This window comes from Lissotriton vulgaris, chromosome 5 (assembly GCF_964263255.1).
Source record: "Lissotriton vulgaris chromosome 5, aLisVul1.2, whole genome shotgun sequence".
In the NCBI taxonomy this organism is placed as follows: domain Eukaryota; kingdom Metazoa; phylum Chordata; class Amphibia; order Caudata; family Salamandridae; genus Lissotriton; species Lissotriton vulgaris.
Window position 1 is genome coordinate 1,611,618,079 of NC_141693.1, and position 17,843 is coordinate 1,611,635,921.

Below are 17,843 nucleotides of genomic sequence, written 5' to 3' on the forward strand. Positions count from 1 at the left end.
AGGCTAATTAATGCTTGATCAGCCATGCTAGCCCAAATCCAGTGGTGTAGCGAACATGCCACCAGTTTCAAGCCAACCTGGCTGGCTACTAGAGAATAGGTTAGTTGCTTATCACATTTCGTTTGGGGGAGGGGTGGGGTCATTTTGGAAAGTACCCATTTTGCATGGTCACCCCGCCCCCCCACACACATTTTGCTCCAAAGCTGATGGCTGTGACTGAAAGTGCACCGAAGCCTGCTGTCAATTCCCCAGTGCTCACTCTAAACTCTTATGTGTAAATTAGCAACCCCAGTTGACAAGGACTTTACCCACCTTATAAATCTGTAGTATTTAGTACCAGTGGTACCCAGAGCATGAGTGGTAAAGGGGCCCACAGGGCTTGCAGTACTATTTGTGCCACCATGAGTGACTCAAGTAAACTACTGCCAGCAGGCCTGCCAATGCAAACTGCAGGAACAGTGTAAACTGCTCCATTTTGAATCCCCCTCACCTTCTGTGGCAGAGTCAATGCACTGCGTTTAATGTATGTCAGTCACCCCTAAGGAAGGCAGGCCTCCTAAAGCCTGGGAGGCAGGTTGTATTATATTAAGAGTCTGGACAAATAATTGCAAGCTTATATGTCCCTACAGTGGCCTTTACCATTGAAGGACACTATAACTGATAGACGGTCCATAGGAGAAAATGGACTGGTACCCCGGGCAAACCTGAGGTTGGCAACTCCATTATTGTGCTGTCTGTGTGTTTGGTATTAAACAATGTGCCTACTCACTCCTGACAAAAATCCTGTGTTGTTGGCCATGTGACAATCATCTTGGTGGCTACCTTAGAGGTTGCTTATCTGATCCCAGTTTCTCCCTGCTGGCAGCTCGTGCTTGCAGCCGCTACGACAGGATTCTTACCTCCTACCATGCAATGTGAAAACTCCCAGGAGTAAGGAACAAAGGCCTGAGCAGGAAGGTCTCACCTCCTCCCTCTCAAGTGGCACATCAAGGCTGAGAACTTCAAAGGCTACACTGCCTTTAATATGCACGCGGGCAGCCTCCCAGAGGAGGAACCAGCCTACCCCTCTTCCCTAGCCACATTTTCTACTGGACAGGCACATCCATTGGGTGGAATGCCTGGTCTGTACAGCTAAGAAAGACTTCTTCCATTTTTACCAAGTGGTAGAAATAGTGGGTTGTATTTGTAAGCTGACTACATCCTACACCACAGCATGTGGTCACCTCCTACACCTCAGCATCTGGTCACCTCAGTGGCGGACTACCTTCAGGGACTAGCAGCCCATTATCTACTTGGTCTTACACCTCTAACTCCCCAAAATGTACGATTTAAGGGACACTTTAACCTCAGTTCTGAATTAACCTGCATTGAAGAGGCTAAAGAAGTGACCAGTGTTTGCGAAAAAAGGACTTGCTCAAACCAAAAGAGGTATCCTCTGCACCTGTGGCAAAGCTCTTGGAACTGCCTAATTGAGACTCATCCAAAAGTAACTCTCAGTTCTCCAGACAGAGGTGCCCCTGTGAGAGCCTGAAGCACCCTCATACTCCCCTAGACTAGTGGCATTAGTCCCCTGCGAACTACGGGTAAAACAATGCTCCAGATCCAAGTTACATGCAGCTACCGCGCACCCTGAGACCACCGGATTTCGAAGTACTTTTTAAAAAAGTTTACCGCTGCCAAGGCTTGTTGGTCGCCAGTCCAGTAATCGACCCCTGCACTTGACTCTGCTCCTAGAGGGATCTTAATCTGACCTTTGACTGAAGTCAGCAAACCACCCCTTTGTTGTGTTTTTGCATCTTCTTCCCCGCAGCACAGTGTAAGCTGTAAAAAGCAGCTCTCCCTCGACTGCCATTCAGCGCCAAGGACAGCCAGGACATCTCTACACGAAGGCTCCACGGGCTAGGTAAAACTGAACTGATTGTCATGGCTTGGTCCTGGAACCTGCATCCTTCCAACCATCCTTGAGTTCCACGCAAATTGACCTGTAAGTGACCGATTGTCACTACCACTATTTTCCTATTGACCGCAATGCAAAGGTTCTGTAGTATTGAACTGCTGTGGTTTTCTTCTATAATCCATATCTCCAATTATATGTATCTAATCACGTTTGTTTTGGTGTGATAAAAATGCACCTTATTAGGTCTCGCCTACGCTGCGCGCATGGGCTGCATAAGCAAAATTACCTATTCCTACCGCGTGCACGTGAGGCGATTTCCTTGCGGGAGCACGCGGCGCCATATGGTCGCACGCTCCTGCAGGTGGTGTAAGAAAGCGCACATTGTGTACTGTGCACTCACCTCTTGAAGGCTCAGTATGGACAGTTCCAAGCCTTTGCACCCACTGCCCAGCCCCCCCGCACCCCTCTCCGCAGCCCCCTTCCCAGGACATTTCATAACAGCAGAAATATGACCTAGTATTTTCCATTACTGGTGCTATTGATTCCCCGGGGGCTGCGAGTGGTCCAGAGATATTATAAGGCTAGATTGAGGTCTTCACATCACCTGCAAAAGTATTGACCACTTGCATTTCTTTTAAATTAGACTTCATAGCCACTGGGTCAAAAAACAAGAGACCGGAAACAGCACCAGCCAATGCCTCTTGAGATTAGGAAAATGTCTGACGTAAATTTGTCATCGTGCTCACTGTTCACTGCGTTACTTCAGTATAGTGTTACTTTCATTATGACGTCGACCCCCTGCTCCAACCCTAAGCTTTGGGTACTCTAATAGGTTTTATACTCACTCCAATATGCATCAGCATCTTTGGGCATTACATTCCTTACTTCAGGTCATCACCGCGCCACAGTAGCACGTGCACTGGTGTTCTTAGTTCACCTTCCGTGTCCCACTCAGAGAAACGCTTACTCTATCATCCGATTTTACTGATGGGATCAGTTCACGCGGAATGTCTGTAATTTAAAAATCTGCCCTGAACAATACATGCAATAAACTACTGAAAAACAGGGCAATCGGGAATATCTTCTTACGTGGGGAAACTATATTTGATTCGTGAATAGCAAATATTATAATTGTACCGAAATATGATGCTTGGTGGGTCCTGGTCGGGACAGCAGGGTCAGAAAAGATTCCATCAACCAGGTAAACAAGAGGCAGTGGGCAGAATCAACAGCAGTTAGATTCACTTTGACAGTATCCCGGGTGTGGGAGGGGTGGACTTCTGATCACTGAGGCCTTGCTGGACAGGAGGGCTATTGACTTCAAATTGGCAAAGTTTACCCATTCTCTTGTTTGGAGAAGGGAGGGGGTGGCTTTGGGGAGCAGAAGCAACAGGTAGATGATAGAGGAGAGGGTATCGCAGGGTCTGATCAATATCTTTTGGGGGCATTTCTCACCCAGCATGCACAAGGCCCGTTCTGGCAATGTGCTCAGATCAGTTCTCCGGCTCCTCATGCGAGCGGGTCGGGGTTACTGAACTACCAGAGCATTGTCAATTTGTATTTTGTAGATGCTAAGGCTAGGTCTATGGCCATGTACGCAACTTGGTCTATGCCTAACAGGTAGACCTGGGGGTCAGTGGACCAGCCCAAACCTTGGCTGCAGTTGTCATTTCACTCAACCCATGCTAATAGGGATATACCTTAGAGCATGCCCAGGCCATATGGACCATACCATTATCAGAACCTCAAGGACATTTTCTGGTAATACCATGGTAAATGCTGTAAGTTTTTGGTGCTATATGAGTCTGATATAGATAATTACGTGGTATAAGTTTTAAGATCACAGTTCTAGGACTCTCAATCGATACGTTCCCTTGCATTGTCCCAGTCATCCTTGCATAGTTCTCAAGCTAGGACAGTCTCCCCATCAGCCGCCATCATTCATGGTGGCGGCTGTCATACTACCCAGTGCAGTGTATAGAATAGGGACAGCCTTCCTACCATAGGCACAGTATGGGCGGGGGCTCTAGCTCCTCACTGCACCATGTGCATCGGGCTGTTTTGGTGAGGTGGCTATGTATTATAGGCAGTCCTCACACCTGCATGTGAGCAGGGAGCTGACTGCATAGAGGCCACCAGGGCTCACTATATTCACCGTGGTTCATATAGTCTCAGAAGTCCCTGGCCCTTCAACAGAAAGTCACCTTGGGTGAGGTGGGGGACGCCTTCTCCTGGGAACATCACAGCGTTTAAGATGGCTGCCCTACCAGTCTAAGGTCAGTGAGTTCGGCACCAGTGCTGTGGACTGAAACCTAGTTCAGCTATCCGCCGCTTCCTCCAATCACAGTGCCACCCACTGCAGCTGCAAATCTTGGCGCAGTTAGTGATGGAAGACTGCGGTGTGCAACTAGAGGTGCCAGATCTCCACATCTATAGTTAACAGCTGGTGCCTAGCCCTAGGTGACCATTTAATAAATCAGCACATTGTGGGAGCAGCAGCATTTGCTAGATTAGACCGAATTGTACTTCTAACACGCTTGATAACATCTTTTAACAAGTATTGGCATAGCCAATAGGTCTCGCCTTGGGACCTAGTGCATAACTAAATACTGATAAGGTCCCAAAGGCGAGACCTATTGGCTATGCCATTGCTTGTTTTTGTAAATTGGTGTTAGATTTTCATTGAGTCATGTCAATTACTTATTGTCCATGGTGGTACTCTGAAATGCTTAACATATGCTCCTCTAATAAAGCGTCACTGCTTTTTGCCACTCTAACATGACTGAGCTAAGGGTGTATTATTGTGAATCCAAGGACCATTTATGGGGTCTTTCAGAGTATTGCATGGTGAATGAAGCCTAACCCGCCTCGCCACGTAATACTACATCCGGATTTCATTGGGAGTAACTAGAGCAATCTTTTCAGTAATAAGAACTATTTATGTTCAATAAAAAGCACCCAAAAGTACTTTTTATTTTGTTTAAGAAATTTCTATTAAGATTTTTTTTAAATACATAAGATAAAAGAGAAAGTGGAAACAATAGGAATGAAGGCAGGGTAGAGGCCATAATAAAACATATATAACATAATTAAAATAAACAGTCAGGCAAATAAAATATGATGAAATAGTAATAATATGATTTAAAAGAGATAAGAAAGAAAGGAGAGTAGGAAAGAGAAAGAGAAAGATAGGAAGAAGAGAAGAAGAGAAGAGAGACAGAGAGAAAGAAAGGAAAGGAAGAACCAATATGATGTAGGAGAATATTATAGAGAAAGAAAGAAAGTGAGTTAATGTATAGGAGAGCGAGAAAGAGAAGAGGAGGAAACAGTAGCAATGATGTGTTCATTACAAATAAAATTCCACCAAGTTAGTAACGATATTTTGGAATTGTCTTTCCAGGATGATAGAATAACCTTGAAAGCTGATGCAATAAAAAGATCAAATAATCTGGAAACAGAAGATACAACACCCACATCAAGTGATAAGGAGCCTAAAAAAACATTCAGTAGTGATAAAGTAGCATTGAAGTTAAAAATTGACATGCAAATATTCCAAACTGAGTTGCAAAAGGATAAAACAGAAGAACACTCATAAAGTTGATGTTTTAACGTGCCCGTTTCAATGGAACATGTATGCATGTATGTATGTATGTATGTATGTATGTATTTGAGCTTATATAGCGCACAGCTACCCGCAGTGGGTTTCCCGGCGCTTGCTTAGGGAACCCGTCCTGGTATTCCCCTGTGAGATAACCCCGGCAGGGTATCCACAAGGTGAAAGTCAGGCATCCCGCCGCGAGGGGCCGTTGTGGAGATTAAGCAAGCTATTGCCCAGAGTCGCAGAGTGTGAACCCGTGAGTCGAGAAGGCACCAGAGCGAGAATTAACAAGTCCGTGGAATTTTTGAGCCCAAGACCCGCCGAGGCGGGGAATTGAACCCTGGTCCAGGGCCGATCTCAGCTTCCGGGTCTGCCGCCTCTAACCCCTGAGCCAAACTTCTCCACCAACATCAACATGACCAGCACAATGGAGAGGAGGTTGGTGAAAATTTACAAATGCTAACAGGAGTAATAATAGCTCTATGATAAATAAAATACACACATTGGGTTATACGAGCAGCAGCAGAAACTTTAAATAACTTGGACCACAGTTTATCCCAGGTTATAACAGGCAAAGAAACGGACAAATCAGTTTCCCATGCAATCTCATTATGGGACTTAGGTCTGTCAATAACATTTGATAACAATAACTTGTATACAAGAGCGGCCTTAGGTCTGTGGGTTGAAAATAAGGGATATAGAGGAGTAGAAGGGGATATAGACGGTGTGTCAGGTGAAAGGAGAAAAGTAGCTAGATGAGATTGTGTGGCATTAACAATGCTATTATATTCATTGAGAAGGGAGTCAGGTAATTGATAGCTTGTTTGTAAGGCATGAAAGGGAACAATAGAATAGTTGTGGAGAAATTGATGAACAAAAATAATATCCTTTTCTTTCCAGTATTTGTAGTAAAATGATTTGCATTTGTATTTAACTAATTGATTATACCATACAGTAGAGGACAAAAAACATTGAAGTGAAGTAAAATCCTTAGAAAATGTGTTGTATAATAAAGTTTGTTAGTATTTTAAAACAGGGTTAGTGGACAAAAAAGTGCAGTTTGACATAAAAATAACATGTTGAAAAGAAAAATCTTTTAATAAGGAACGTTCAAAAAGGATCCACCTGGGGACAGGAATATCCACAAAATCACAAGCTAATGAAAAAGATTGTTTAATCAAAAAAGCTGAGTGATAAACTTTTATGTTATGGAAACGTACCCCACCTTCATCCGTAGGACGAATACGTTTGTTTAGAGCAATAGGTGGGTGTTTATTGTCACACAAAAATCTTATACACATAGAGTTTATTCGAGAAAATATACATTCGAAATTCTGATAGGAAGCATAGACAATGTATATAAAACATGAGGAACAATCATTTTGCTAGTGTCCAACCTACCCCACCAGGAAAGATACAGGGGGGACTAAATAAGGAAGAGTGATTGGAGCTTATTTATTAATGCATTAAACGTGAATTTAATTGTGTCATTTAGGGTTGATGAAAACCAAATGCCAAGGTAATTCATTTTGGAAGGACACTAAGCAAAATTAGTATCACTAAACATAAATTGATAGCATATAGAATTTAAGGGTAGAACGTCTGTTTTTGATAGATTGAGTTTGTAACCAGAAATATTGGAATATAATAGAGCTTCATTCATAAAATGTGGAAGAGATTCAACAGGGTTGGACATATGAATCAGGATATCATCTGCATAAGCAGATATTTTAGTTTCAACAGAGTTAAGTTTGAAGCCAGTGATCTGAGAATTAATACAAATACGCTCTAAGAATGGTTCAAGGCATAGGATAAATAATAAAAGGCAAAGAGGGCATCCTTGCCTAGTGCCTCTGGATAGAGAAAAAAATTTGGAGAAATGATTGTTAACAAAAATACTGGCTCGAGGACAAGAGTACAAAAGTTTAATATAAGAAATAAAAGAGAGTCCAAAACCAAACCATTGGAAAGTTTGAAACATGAATTGCCAATTAATATGGTAAAATGCCCTTTCAGCATCTAAAGACATGGCTGCAATGTTTTTGCCATATGAAATGATATTAGTAAACATCCGAGCATTATCAGATGCTAATCTACCCTTCACGAATCCAACTTGATCAGTTTTGATCAAAATAGGAATGATGGTTTTAAGTCGGGACGCGAGAATTTTGGCAAAAATTTTACAATCATAATTAATTACCGCTACAGGACGGTAATTTTTACCGTAAGAGTGGTCTTTATCAGGCTTAAGTATTATAACAATTAAGGCATCCATAAAAGACCCAGATGCTCTAGCGTCAGCAATAAAGGAGTTAAAGAGTTGCAGGAGTTTGGGGGCAAAAATGGAATTAAAGGTATAGTAAAACTCTACAGATAACCCATCGGGACCTGGTGCATTTGACTTTTTCAGAGATTGGATAGCATTGGTTACCTCCTGAAGAGTAATATTTTTCTCTAATGTGTCGAATTCATCAGGGAGAGATGGTGGGGAAGGGAGACCTGAGAAAAAGGTGTTTACATTTTGAGTAGTAGGGAATGTGTCATCAGAGAAAAAGAGATTGATAATATTCATGAATGACCTCGGCAATGTCTTCATCTGATGAGACTATTTTATTAGTAGATTCATTAAGAATAGGGCCAATATTCTTACGTTCAGATTGTTTTTAAAATAATTAGCTAACATCTTACCCGCTTTATTCTGAACTGCATGGTATTTAGATTTAATTTTAAGCAAAATATTACATGCTTCAACCGTTGCTAATTTGTTAAGTTACGTTTTTGCTTCAATTAAATCTTGAAGGGCAGTAGAGGAGCAAGAGGTAAAATACGTATGATCTAATCATTTAAGTTTTTGTAGTTGATCCTCATATTTCTTCCTTGTGGTCTTCTTTTTTTTCGATTCATAAGAAATGGTGAACGCACGGAAAGCCGCCTTAAAAGCATCCCAGTTATTAGAAACAGAAGTATCCAATGGGTTATTGAGACTTAAAAATTCATTAATAAAAGTGGTGACCGTGTCTGATAGTAAAAAAGTGTTAAGTTTCCATCGGCTAAATTGAGAGGAAGTAAGTAAAAGGTCTAAAACAGCATGAACAGGGGCATGGTCTGTTATAAAAATGGATCCAATTTCAGATTTTTGAATAGAAGGGAGCAGGGATTTACTGACCAAAATATAATCAATCCTAGAACGGGTATGATGTACATTAGAGAAAAAAGTGAATTCAAGTAAATCAGGATTACAAGTTTTCCAAACATCATACAATGGACGAGAAGCAATGGCCGACTGAAAAGTTTTATGAGATTTATCAGGTTGAAATTTACATTTGGACAATCTATCGGAAAAAGGGTCTAACCATTGGTTGAAGTCGCCAGCAACAATAATATTAGGGCAATCAATTGAAGAAAGTAGAATTTTAATATAATTCCAAAATTTGGGATCTGGTTTAACACGACCATAAATATTTAACAAAACCAACGTTTTATTTTGTACCACAATCTTAGCCATTACCCATCGTCTATCATCATCATTCTGAGTGGATAAAATTTGTACTGCTAAAGCTTTATGAAACAATATAGCGACACCTCCCTTTTTGTTGGATGCAGTTGAGAAAACAACTTGACCCACCCATTGACTTTTCAACTTAAGTGACTCCACATCAGTACAATGAGTTTCCTGAAGAAAAGAAATCTGAGAATTGAGTTTTGATAAATGAGACAGTACCTTTTGCCTTTTGACTGGATTCACAAGACCCCGGACGTTCCACGTGACAAAGTAACACATAATGGAGGGATGGGAGGGTATAACACAGTTGGAGTTGATACACTTCAAGGATATAACTACAAAAAAGAACACACCACAAGAAAAAATTACATAAAGAAAATACTACAGAAGAACCCACATTACCAAGGTACATTAACCCTAAATAAATGACAAAGGACAATGGAGAACAAATATAGATAGGTTGAAAAAGAAAGCATATAGAAAAGGACAGAGCGGAAGAAGAAAAAAAGAGAAGGAAAAAGAGATAGGATAAGGAGAGAAAAACGAACAAACAGATCAAAGCAGAACAGCCAGATCTGTAAGAAGAAGAGAAAACAATGAAGAGGGAGCATAGTGACGTAAGGCAAGGCGGATCTCATAAAAACAAAATAAAAGATATAGGAAAACTAGAACCGCAATGAAGGGCACAATATAGAAAAGAGAAAGAAGAGAAAAGAAAAACAAAAGAACAAAGTTGAAGGTAATACATGTTAACTATAATTGAGAAAAGGAAAACAAATAAGTTTAAAGAGGTAGTCCTGATAAGTCAATTAGAGATAGACAAAGCGATAAGAACGAAACAGAAAATCAGGTGTTTAGTGTCAATTCCATTGGAAGAAAAGGACTGAAGGAAAAGTTTAAGTTTTCCAGGGTAATCAAAGGATCGTGAGCGCCCATCATGAGTAATCTTGCAGAGACACGGATGTAGTATGCCATATTGAATATTAAGATGTCTCATTTGGGGGCGTACAGCAAGGAACTCTTTCCGACGTGCATTGGTTGCATTGGAGATGTCTTGTGAGATGAAGATGTTTTGACCAGACCAAATGAGACGACGTTTGAGCTTAGCAGCCTTCAGGACATTCATAAGTTCAGTAAACTCCAGAAAGAGCATAATGATGCCACATGGTTTCGTGGGATTAGAAGTGAGGCGGCCCAAACAATGAGCTCTTTGTATGTTGGGGGGAGAGTTTGAAGATGGAAGATCGAGAAGCTCAGGAAGAAATTTCTGAAGAAACAAGACCTATTGGAACCTTCAACATTTTCTGGAAGACCATATAGGCGTAGGTTGTTTCGACGATTATGATTTTCTAAGTCCTCTGTGTGGATTTTCAGTTTATGAATTTCCTGTTCAAGTGTTGGATTCTTAGGAGAGATATCCTGTAAGTCACTGACACGGTGTTCCAGATCCAGTACTTTGCCTTCCATACCAATCCATCTCTCTTCTATTTGTTACAGTTTTTCATAAAGAAAGAGGGAAGGAAGCTTGCGACCAAGAGGAAGACTATCTCCATTCCTAATATTTGGTGTACACTGGATCCTGCAGATACTGCGTCACGTTGTATTAACACCAGGATTTTGCATCACGTTGTATTAACACTAGGATTTTGCTGCACTATCATTCATGCCTAGACATCTCAGAGGTTCGTCACAGAGGTACAACACCTCCTTAGCATCCCATTTGACATAAATCATTGGGCCCTAAGGGGATCACAAGTTACAAAACATAAAGATCACCAAGATAGCAACGTCTTGATCACACTACAATCTGCCACTCCAAAGGCGACCTTTCAAGGACACCAACCCTGGGGTGTGGCAAAGACCACACCACCCAGCCAGGCGCAAACCTACCAGCGCTATCAGCAGATCTTTCATAAGTTGCTGGCAGGTTATGTACAAGTGGTGGCTATTGAGGCAACAACAAAAGTGGGGGTGAAGTGGCTCTGGCAAAGGGGCCTCTGCCTCTAAACACTGACTTGCCCACTCTCCCCCCGATCACTCACCAACCTCTGAAGGAGAAATGAAGGATTTTCATCTATGTTGGGAGGAAATCGCCTCTGATCAATGGAGCTATAGTAGTAATTCAGTTGGCCTATAGCTTACTATGCCACACCACCTCGCCAACATTCTAACCCACTGCCACATCCTCAGCCAAGACCACTTCAACCTCCCCGAGGAGGAGGTTTAAACTCTCCTACAAAAGGGAGCAATAAAGTTTGAACCCCCACAGTGATGTGGCAAAGGCATCAACTCTCTGTACTACTTCACCCCAGAGAAGAACGGTTCCCTCTGGACTATTCTAGACCTTAGTCCACTAAACCTGTACATCCTGTCGGGGCACTGTCGGAGACATCACCCTGCTATTCTGCTAAGCAGATAGTGGTAGACCTTAAGAATGTCTTTTTTCATTTCTCCATCCATCCTGCCCATCACCTGGCAGTGGTGGCCACGAATCTAAAAGCAGGCAACATTCCTCGACTACTGGCAGAGCAAAAGCAGCAGCGGAAGCCAATGCCTCTCAGACAATAAAACAGCTATGACCCTGCACCACTACCTAAATTTCACCATAAACGGAAATAAATCCCCCTTTCAACTCCAGGAGACCCAGCCCTTCATGGGTTTGATCCTTAAACACTGTCACATAAAAAGACATATCCCAGCCAATAGAGGGTGATATCTGCTGTTTCTTTTTCAGTCCATTTGTTCATTCACACTTAGAACTTCGATCAAGCTCTTAGAGATGATGTCTTCCTACATATCAATTGTCCAACAATCCAGACTGCATGTGTAACCACTCCAACGGTGCCTCACGAGGCTATGATTACAAGTACTGGGTCATTAGGAAGATCTAGTGTTGATAAAAGTCAGCACTCTATTCTCTGCAGTGATAGAACAGCAACAATCTACTGCTCGCCAGGCCTTTCTTGCACCCACTTCTGCAAGTGACCATTAGTACCAACGCATTTCTCACTTGATGGGGTGCATCTCTGGCAACACAATTGTTTAAAGTATATGGTGGAACCCCTTAGCATCAGAGTCAATAATCAACTACAAGTCCTCAAAGCTTTTTAATAGTTTACACCCTGTATGATACCGGAGACCGTATAAGACTTGACCATCCATACTTATTACTGGAGCGTTTCCCCTGAGCAATGGCGCCCTTACATTCAAAGAGTAATATAAAGGTATTACTTTTTTAATACGGGGACTCTATTTCCCCTCGTTATTGGACCAGTGGAATAGGTTTCTAGCATATCTTTCTTATAGATATGGGGATCTTTCAATTATAGTTTTCGTCTGATCTTACCTATATATGTTGTGCATTGCTTCCAGTAATATCTTAACCAGAAATATAAATGATAGTAATATATATGAACCCTGAAGCAATTCAAAATCATTTTATGCATCAAACTAGCTGGATGTCCATTTGTCTGGGAATTTTATGAATATGAAGCTAAGGAAGGATAACAAATATTTTTAAACACAACTGAGGTATTGTAGACTACTACATTTCTGGGTGCACCATTCCACTTTTTTTTATAAATTCCATTTCTGCTTGGCAGCGGTGCCTAATAACGGCGGTTGCCAGAAAAGAAGTGCACTGGTTAATAATTGGTTGGAACTTTATGTAAGGTGCGGTTATTTGAGTCCACCGTTGGTGTTTGGTTGTTTATACTTGTGTAGTCTATTTGCTCAGTCCTTGGTACAAACAAGACCATCTATATAGCAACATACCTCACCCACACCCAAAGAGGCTATGCACTCGCAATCATTGAGGAATCTATGCATAAATGCCCACATTTTGTAGCAGATAAAGTCAAGCATTAGAGCAGAACAGTACATTTCCCATTGTGAGAAACGCTTCAGAGAAGAAAAGCAAGTTTGCTTTGTTGCAGGAAAAGCTCTAAGGTTGCCAAATTGTGGGAAGCAATAACTCTGCCTAAGGTACGCCCAATTATAACTAGATGAGCTCTGATGTAACGCCACAAGAGAGGAACTGTTGAAATGGGTCTGGCAAGGTACATCATGACTTATGTTGCAGAGACATCCTTTTTGTTGTGATCTTGCTCGATATGAGTATCACGTGATTGTGGCATGTAACCATATGGAACATAATTCTGTTGTTTGTAGGTCATTCATCAAATGCTATTATTCATGCTTGCACTGGAATTTTGCCCAGTGAAACCTTGTTTTCTGTAATGTACTACCTGAGTATTAAATTGGTTTGATCCCAGCTCCATGACTGTGCATTGGTTTTAAATGTGGTACTCTGAAGTCTATGTTGACATAATACTCCTAAGTGAACGGAAAATTGTCCTTGCCCCAAAAATATACCATAGCCCTAAAGGGTCATATTGGGTGGGGAGTCTGGTAGGAGGATTGAGACTGTGCAAAGCTGTGGAAGAGATTGTTATATATCGAGTGAAGTCCAAGCGAGACGAGCCATTGTAGTTTTAACACCTGGCTTTATGATACACTAATTCAGTTACATTGTTGAAATGGTTGTGACCCTCAAATTGATTGGGCAGTTAGTCACAAGCCTCGTGCATACGTAAAGGCTGAAAATCCTTGGGGGGAGTTGGGTTTTGTTTATGAAACCTCAAGAAAGTGTGATTTTGGTGAGAGGTTCTTAAAATGAAGTCTAGGTCTGTGGCTTGGGAAAACATGGTTTGGTGTTAGGAGACATCTGCTCTCTAAAAAGAAAGAAAGAAATATGGTAGGTGTCCTCTGATATACTCACCCTTGGCACAATACATTCTTGAATGGGGAAGTAGAGTCCTTTGTCTCACTCTCAGTGATGCCAGGCCCTTGTATTTTATGTACCTTTGATCCCTCATGGCAAGGTAATTGCTACATCTTCTGACTGATACCTAGCCCATGTGAGGTTGTTTAATTGAATATTAAGACTGTTAGTGGTTACTTGCAGTATTCTGTTTGCACTGGAGACAATACTAATGCACTCAATTTGTATAATCAAGTTACTACTTTTGCCTATATGACTCTCGCAGCCAAGGCTTACTCCAGGAGGTAGTAGTGATTTAGGGACTTAGTGTGACACAATAAATAATCAAAAACATCAATGTCCAATCTGCTTTAATTCAGAATAAAATGGCTTTCATAGTAACACGATCGTTTAGAACTAAAATGAAGAAAAATCGTTTCACCTTTTGGGCCAACCTATAGTGTTTTAGTGCCGGGTGCTGTATTTCAAAATGTCTTGGGGATATTTAAAAAATGTCTCTGGAATCTACTCCTTAGCACATTCATCTCCGGGATGCCTTTGTATGTGCTCCTTCTGTCTAGCCGCTAATTATGCATTAGTGCAAATTGTTTATATAACACTGCTGAATTGTATCCATAATGTTAGCAATCAGATGGCAATCAAATAATTTCAGCTACACTTTCCATGGCAGAACCATCTCCCCCACTTCCAACAACAAGAATTTGCAATGCAATAGGTCTCGCATTAGGAAAGTTTGAGCAATTGGTATTGTAAGTGACAAATATTTTATTTATGTGTTGGTTTTGTAAATAGCGATATTAATAGCTTTGTCATTTACAATGCCAATAGTGACACCTATAGCATTTGTATTGCAATCTGTGTTACATTTACTTGACTTAGATGTATTAATATTACAAATAACAATGGCTTTTATTTTTTTAAATAATAAATACTTAAATCAAAGTTATTGTAATTTATAATGGCAATAGCTTAAACTTTTGTAAATATCTTTTGGGAAGATTATGTTCATTGTATTTTATTGTGATGCAAATCCAAGAACAGCAGTGAAATATTAACATCTTTTTGTGACATTTGTAATAAAGCTTGAAACATTGAGAGAACATATTAGAACCAGTTGTTGCTGAATGGTTGCACAGAGTGAAGCTGTGGCCTTCAGTGGTGCTGAGTGAAGCTGTGGCCTTCAGTGGTGCTGAGTGAAGCTGTGGCCTTCAGTGGTGCTGAGTGAAGCTGTGGCCTTCAGTGGTGCTGAGTGAAGCTGTGGCCTTCAGTGGTGCTGAGTGAAGCTGTGGCCTTCAGGGGCGTTGAGTGAAGCTGTGGCCTTCAGTGGTGCTGGGGCTTTGAGTGAAGCTGTGGCCTTCAGTGGTGCTGGGGCGTTGAGTGAAGCTGTGGCCTTCAATGGTGCTGGGGCGTTGAGGGGTGCTGGGGCGTTGAGTGAAGCTGGGGCGTGGAGGGGTGGTGGGGCGTTGAGGGGTGGTGGGGCGTGGTGGGGCGTGGAGGGGTGCTGTGGCGTTGAGGGGTGCTGTGGCATTGAGGGGTGCTGAGTGATTCTGTGGCCTGGAGGGGTGCTATGGCCTGGAGGGGTGCTGGGGCGTGGAGGGGTGCTGGGGCGTTGAGGGGTGCTGTGGCATTGAGGGGTGCTGAGTGATTCTGTGGCGTGGAGGGGTGCTGGGGCGTAGAGGGGTGCTGGGGCGTGGAGGGGTGCTGGGGCGTGGAGGGGTGCTGAGGCGTGGAGGGGTGCTGTGGCATTGAGGGGTGCTGAGTGATTCTGTGGCGTGGAGGGGGTGCTGGGGCGTGGAGGGGTGCTGGCGCGTGGAGGGGTGCTGTGGTGTTGAGGGGTGCTGTGGCATTGAGGGGTGCTGTGGCGTTGAGGGGTGCTGAGTGATTCTGTGGCATTGAGTGATTCTGTGGCGTTGAGGGGTGCTGTGGCGTTGAGGGGTGCTGTGGCATTGAGGGGTGCTGTGGCGTTGAGGGGTGCTGTAGCATTGAGGGGTGCTGTGACGTTGAGGGGTGCTGTGACGCTGAGGGGTGCTGTGACGTTGAGTGGTGCAGAGTGATGCTGTAGCGATGAGTGATGCTGTGGCATTGAGTGATGCCAAGTGATGATGAGGTGCTGTGTTGGTAGTCAGTTGATGCAGCACTGGTGCTGTGCTAGTGCTGAGGTAGTGCTCCGCTGGTGCTGAGAAGGTGCTGTGCTGGGGCTGAACAATGTTGAGGTGGTGTGGTAGTACTCAGATGCAGCTGAGTGACGCTCATGTGGGGTTGCGGTAGTGCAGCTGAAGTGGTGCTGCGCTTATGCTGATATGGTGCTGAGGTAGTGCTGCACTGATGTAATGGTGCTTGGGTGGTCCTCAGGTGGCGCTAAAGTGGTGCTGTCCTGCTGAGTGATACTGAGGTGGTGCTGTGCTGGGGTGATGCTGAGCTGGTGGTGTTGTAGTTGCGGTGGTGCTCGGGTGCTGCTGAGTGAAGCTCAGGTGGTGCTGCAGTAGTCATGCTTTAGTGGTGATGAGTTACACTGACTGGTGCTGAAGTGGTGCTGTGTGCTGAGGTGGTGCTACGATAGTGATACTGGAAGGGGGGCAGGGGTGATCACAGACTCCCGGACTCCAGGGGCAGGCACTGCCCCTGCTGTACTGATAGCTACACCTCTGAAAGAAACTGGTACAGGGAGGAACGGATTTAGAAAGGAAGAGGGGTAAGAGTGGAACCTGGAGATGGCAGGAAATCGATGAAGAGATGAAACTGGTGAAAGTACGTAACTGATGTATAGGAAACTGGTGTAGAGATCAAAGTGGCGTAAATGGGAAACTGGCGTAAAGAGTAAAGTCTTTGTAGAAAGATAAAACTGGTGTGAATAGAACACTGCTGAAGAGAGAAAATGGCTGGAGTCTGATACAGGTGGGACATGTATAGATGTGAAAACCGGAAGCCCAAATAAAAGGCATAACTGGTAAATGTGAAACTAGCAGAGAGAGGGGTTTGGTAAAGATGGAAAACTGTTGTAGACATAATTTGGTATAGATAGGCTCACAACAAATATAAAGCTATCTGTAAGAGAGAGGGGGAAATAGAGAAAGGAAACCACAGGGAAGAAAAGAAACAGTGAGAAAGAAAAGAAGGAGAACAAGTCCTAGAAGTCAAAGAGAAAACCTGACAAAGACCAGGACATCAAATAAGGACCCTGGAGTAGAGAGCATCAGAATGTGCACAACCAGGCAAATATAGCAAAAAATCATAAGAAAAAGGGGCAACAGAGTGCTTCATTTTGAAACTGATCTGAAAATATTACTTGTCAGAGAGAATCGACTCAACCTCAGTGCGGCAAAAATTCCTGTATATAAAAATGCTCACGTTCAAAATAGATACTATGTTCTGCAAGAGGCGGTCTGAACGAACGAAGGGAAGTGGTGAAGTGGGTCATAAGACCCCTGATTCCGGAAGCTTGCGCACACATGGAGGGGGTGGGGAGCAGAGATATTTTTACACTGGGATGGGAGCTCTTTCATTTCTCTTTTGAATGCAATACATGAGCAGTGCTGCCGCCGATTAGGGGAAATGTAATTCCAGATATTTGGTACTGCCAAGAACGACTCATTACGAGTGTTTTGCCTTCTGAATGTTGGGATTTGAAGCACCAGTCCTTACTCACTGCAAGATGGAGGGAGGCCAACGCAGGGTTGTGCCCTTCTCAACAGAGACAAGTGATTTAAACACAGTTTAGTTAATTAAATACTCTTCCCTGATCTGTGCTATGATCACAAGCGTGAAGTCATGCAAGGCCAACCCAGCCTTCCATCCTTTCGATGTCGATATGCTGAGTGCCTTTATAATAAGCAGGTGTAAAGCTTATTACATGCGGCTCTCAGAAATGGCAGAGGGATGGTACGAAGCTCTATATTCAACACTGTCACTATTGCAACATAAGAGACTAACTAATATCAGCAGCGATGGGGGGGGACTGAGCCACTCACTGTCCCAGCCACTCGACAGACTGTCAGTTCATCCCAGCAAAGATAATGGAGGAAGTAGCACCTGTCTCCTGTGGGAATGGATACCCTCGAACAAC

General features: G+C 42.9%; 1 protein-coding gene across 2 annotated transcripts in view; it reads left to right on the forward strand.

The window, feature by feature from the left end:
* The window catches only part of BCL2L2 (BCL2 like 2), a 327,287-nt gene that overhangs the window by 187,178 nt on the left and 122,266 nt on the right, over positions 1-17,843 (forward strand). The gene's annotated exons all lie outside the window — the stretch shown is intronic.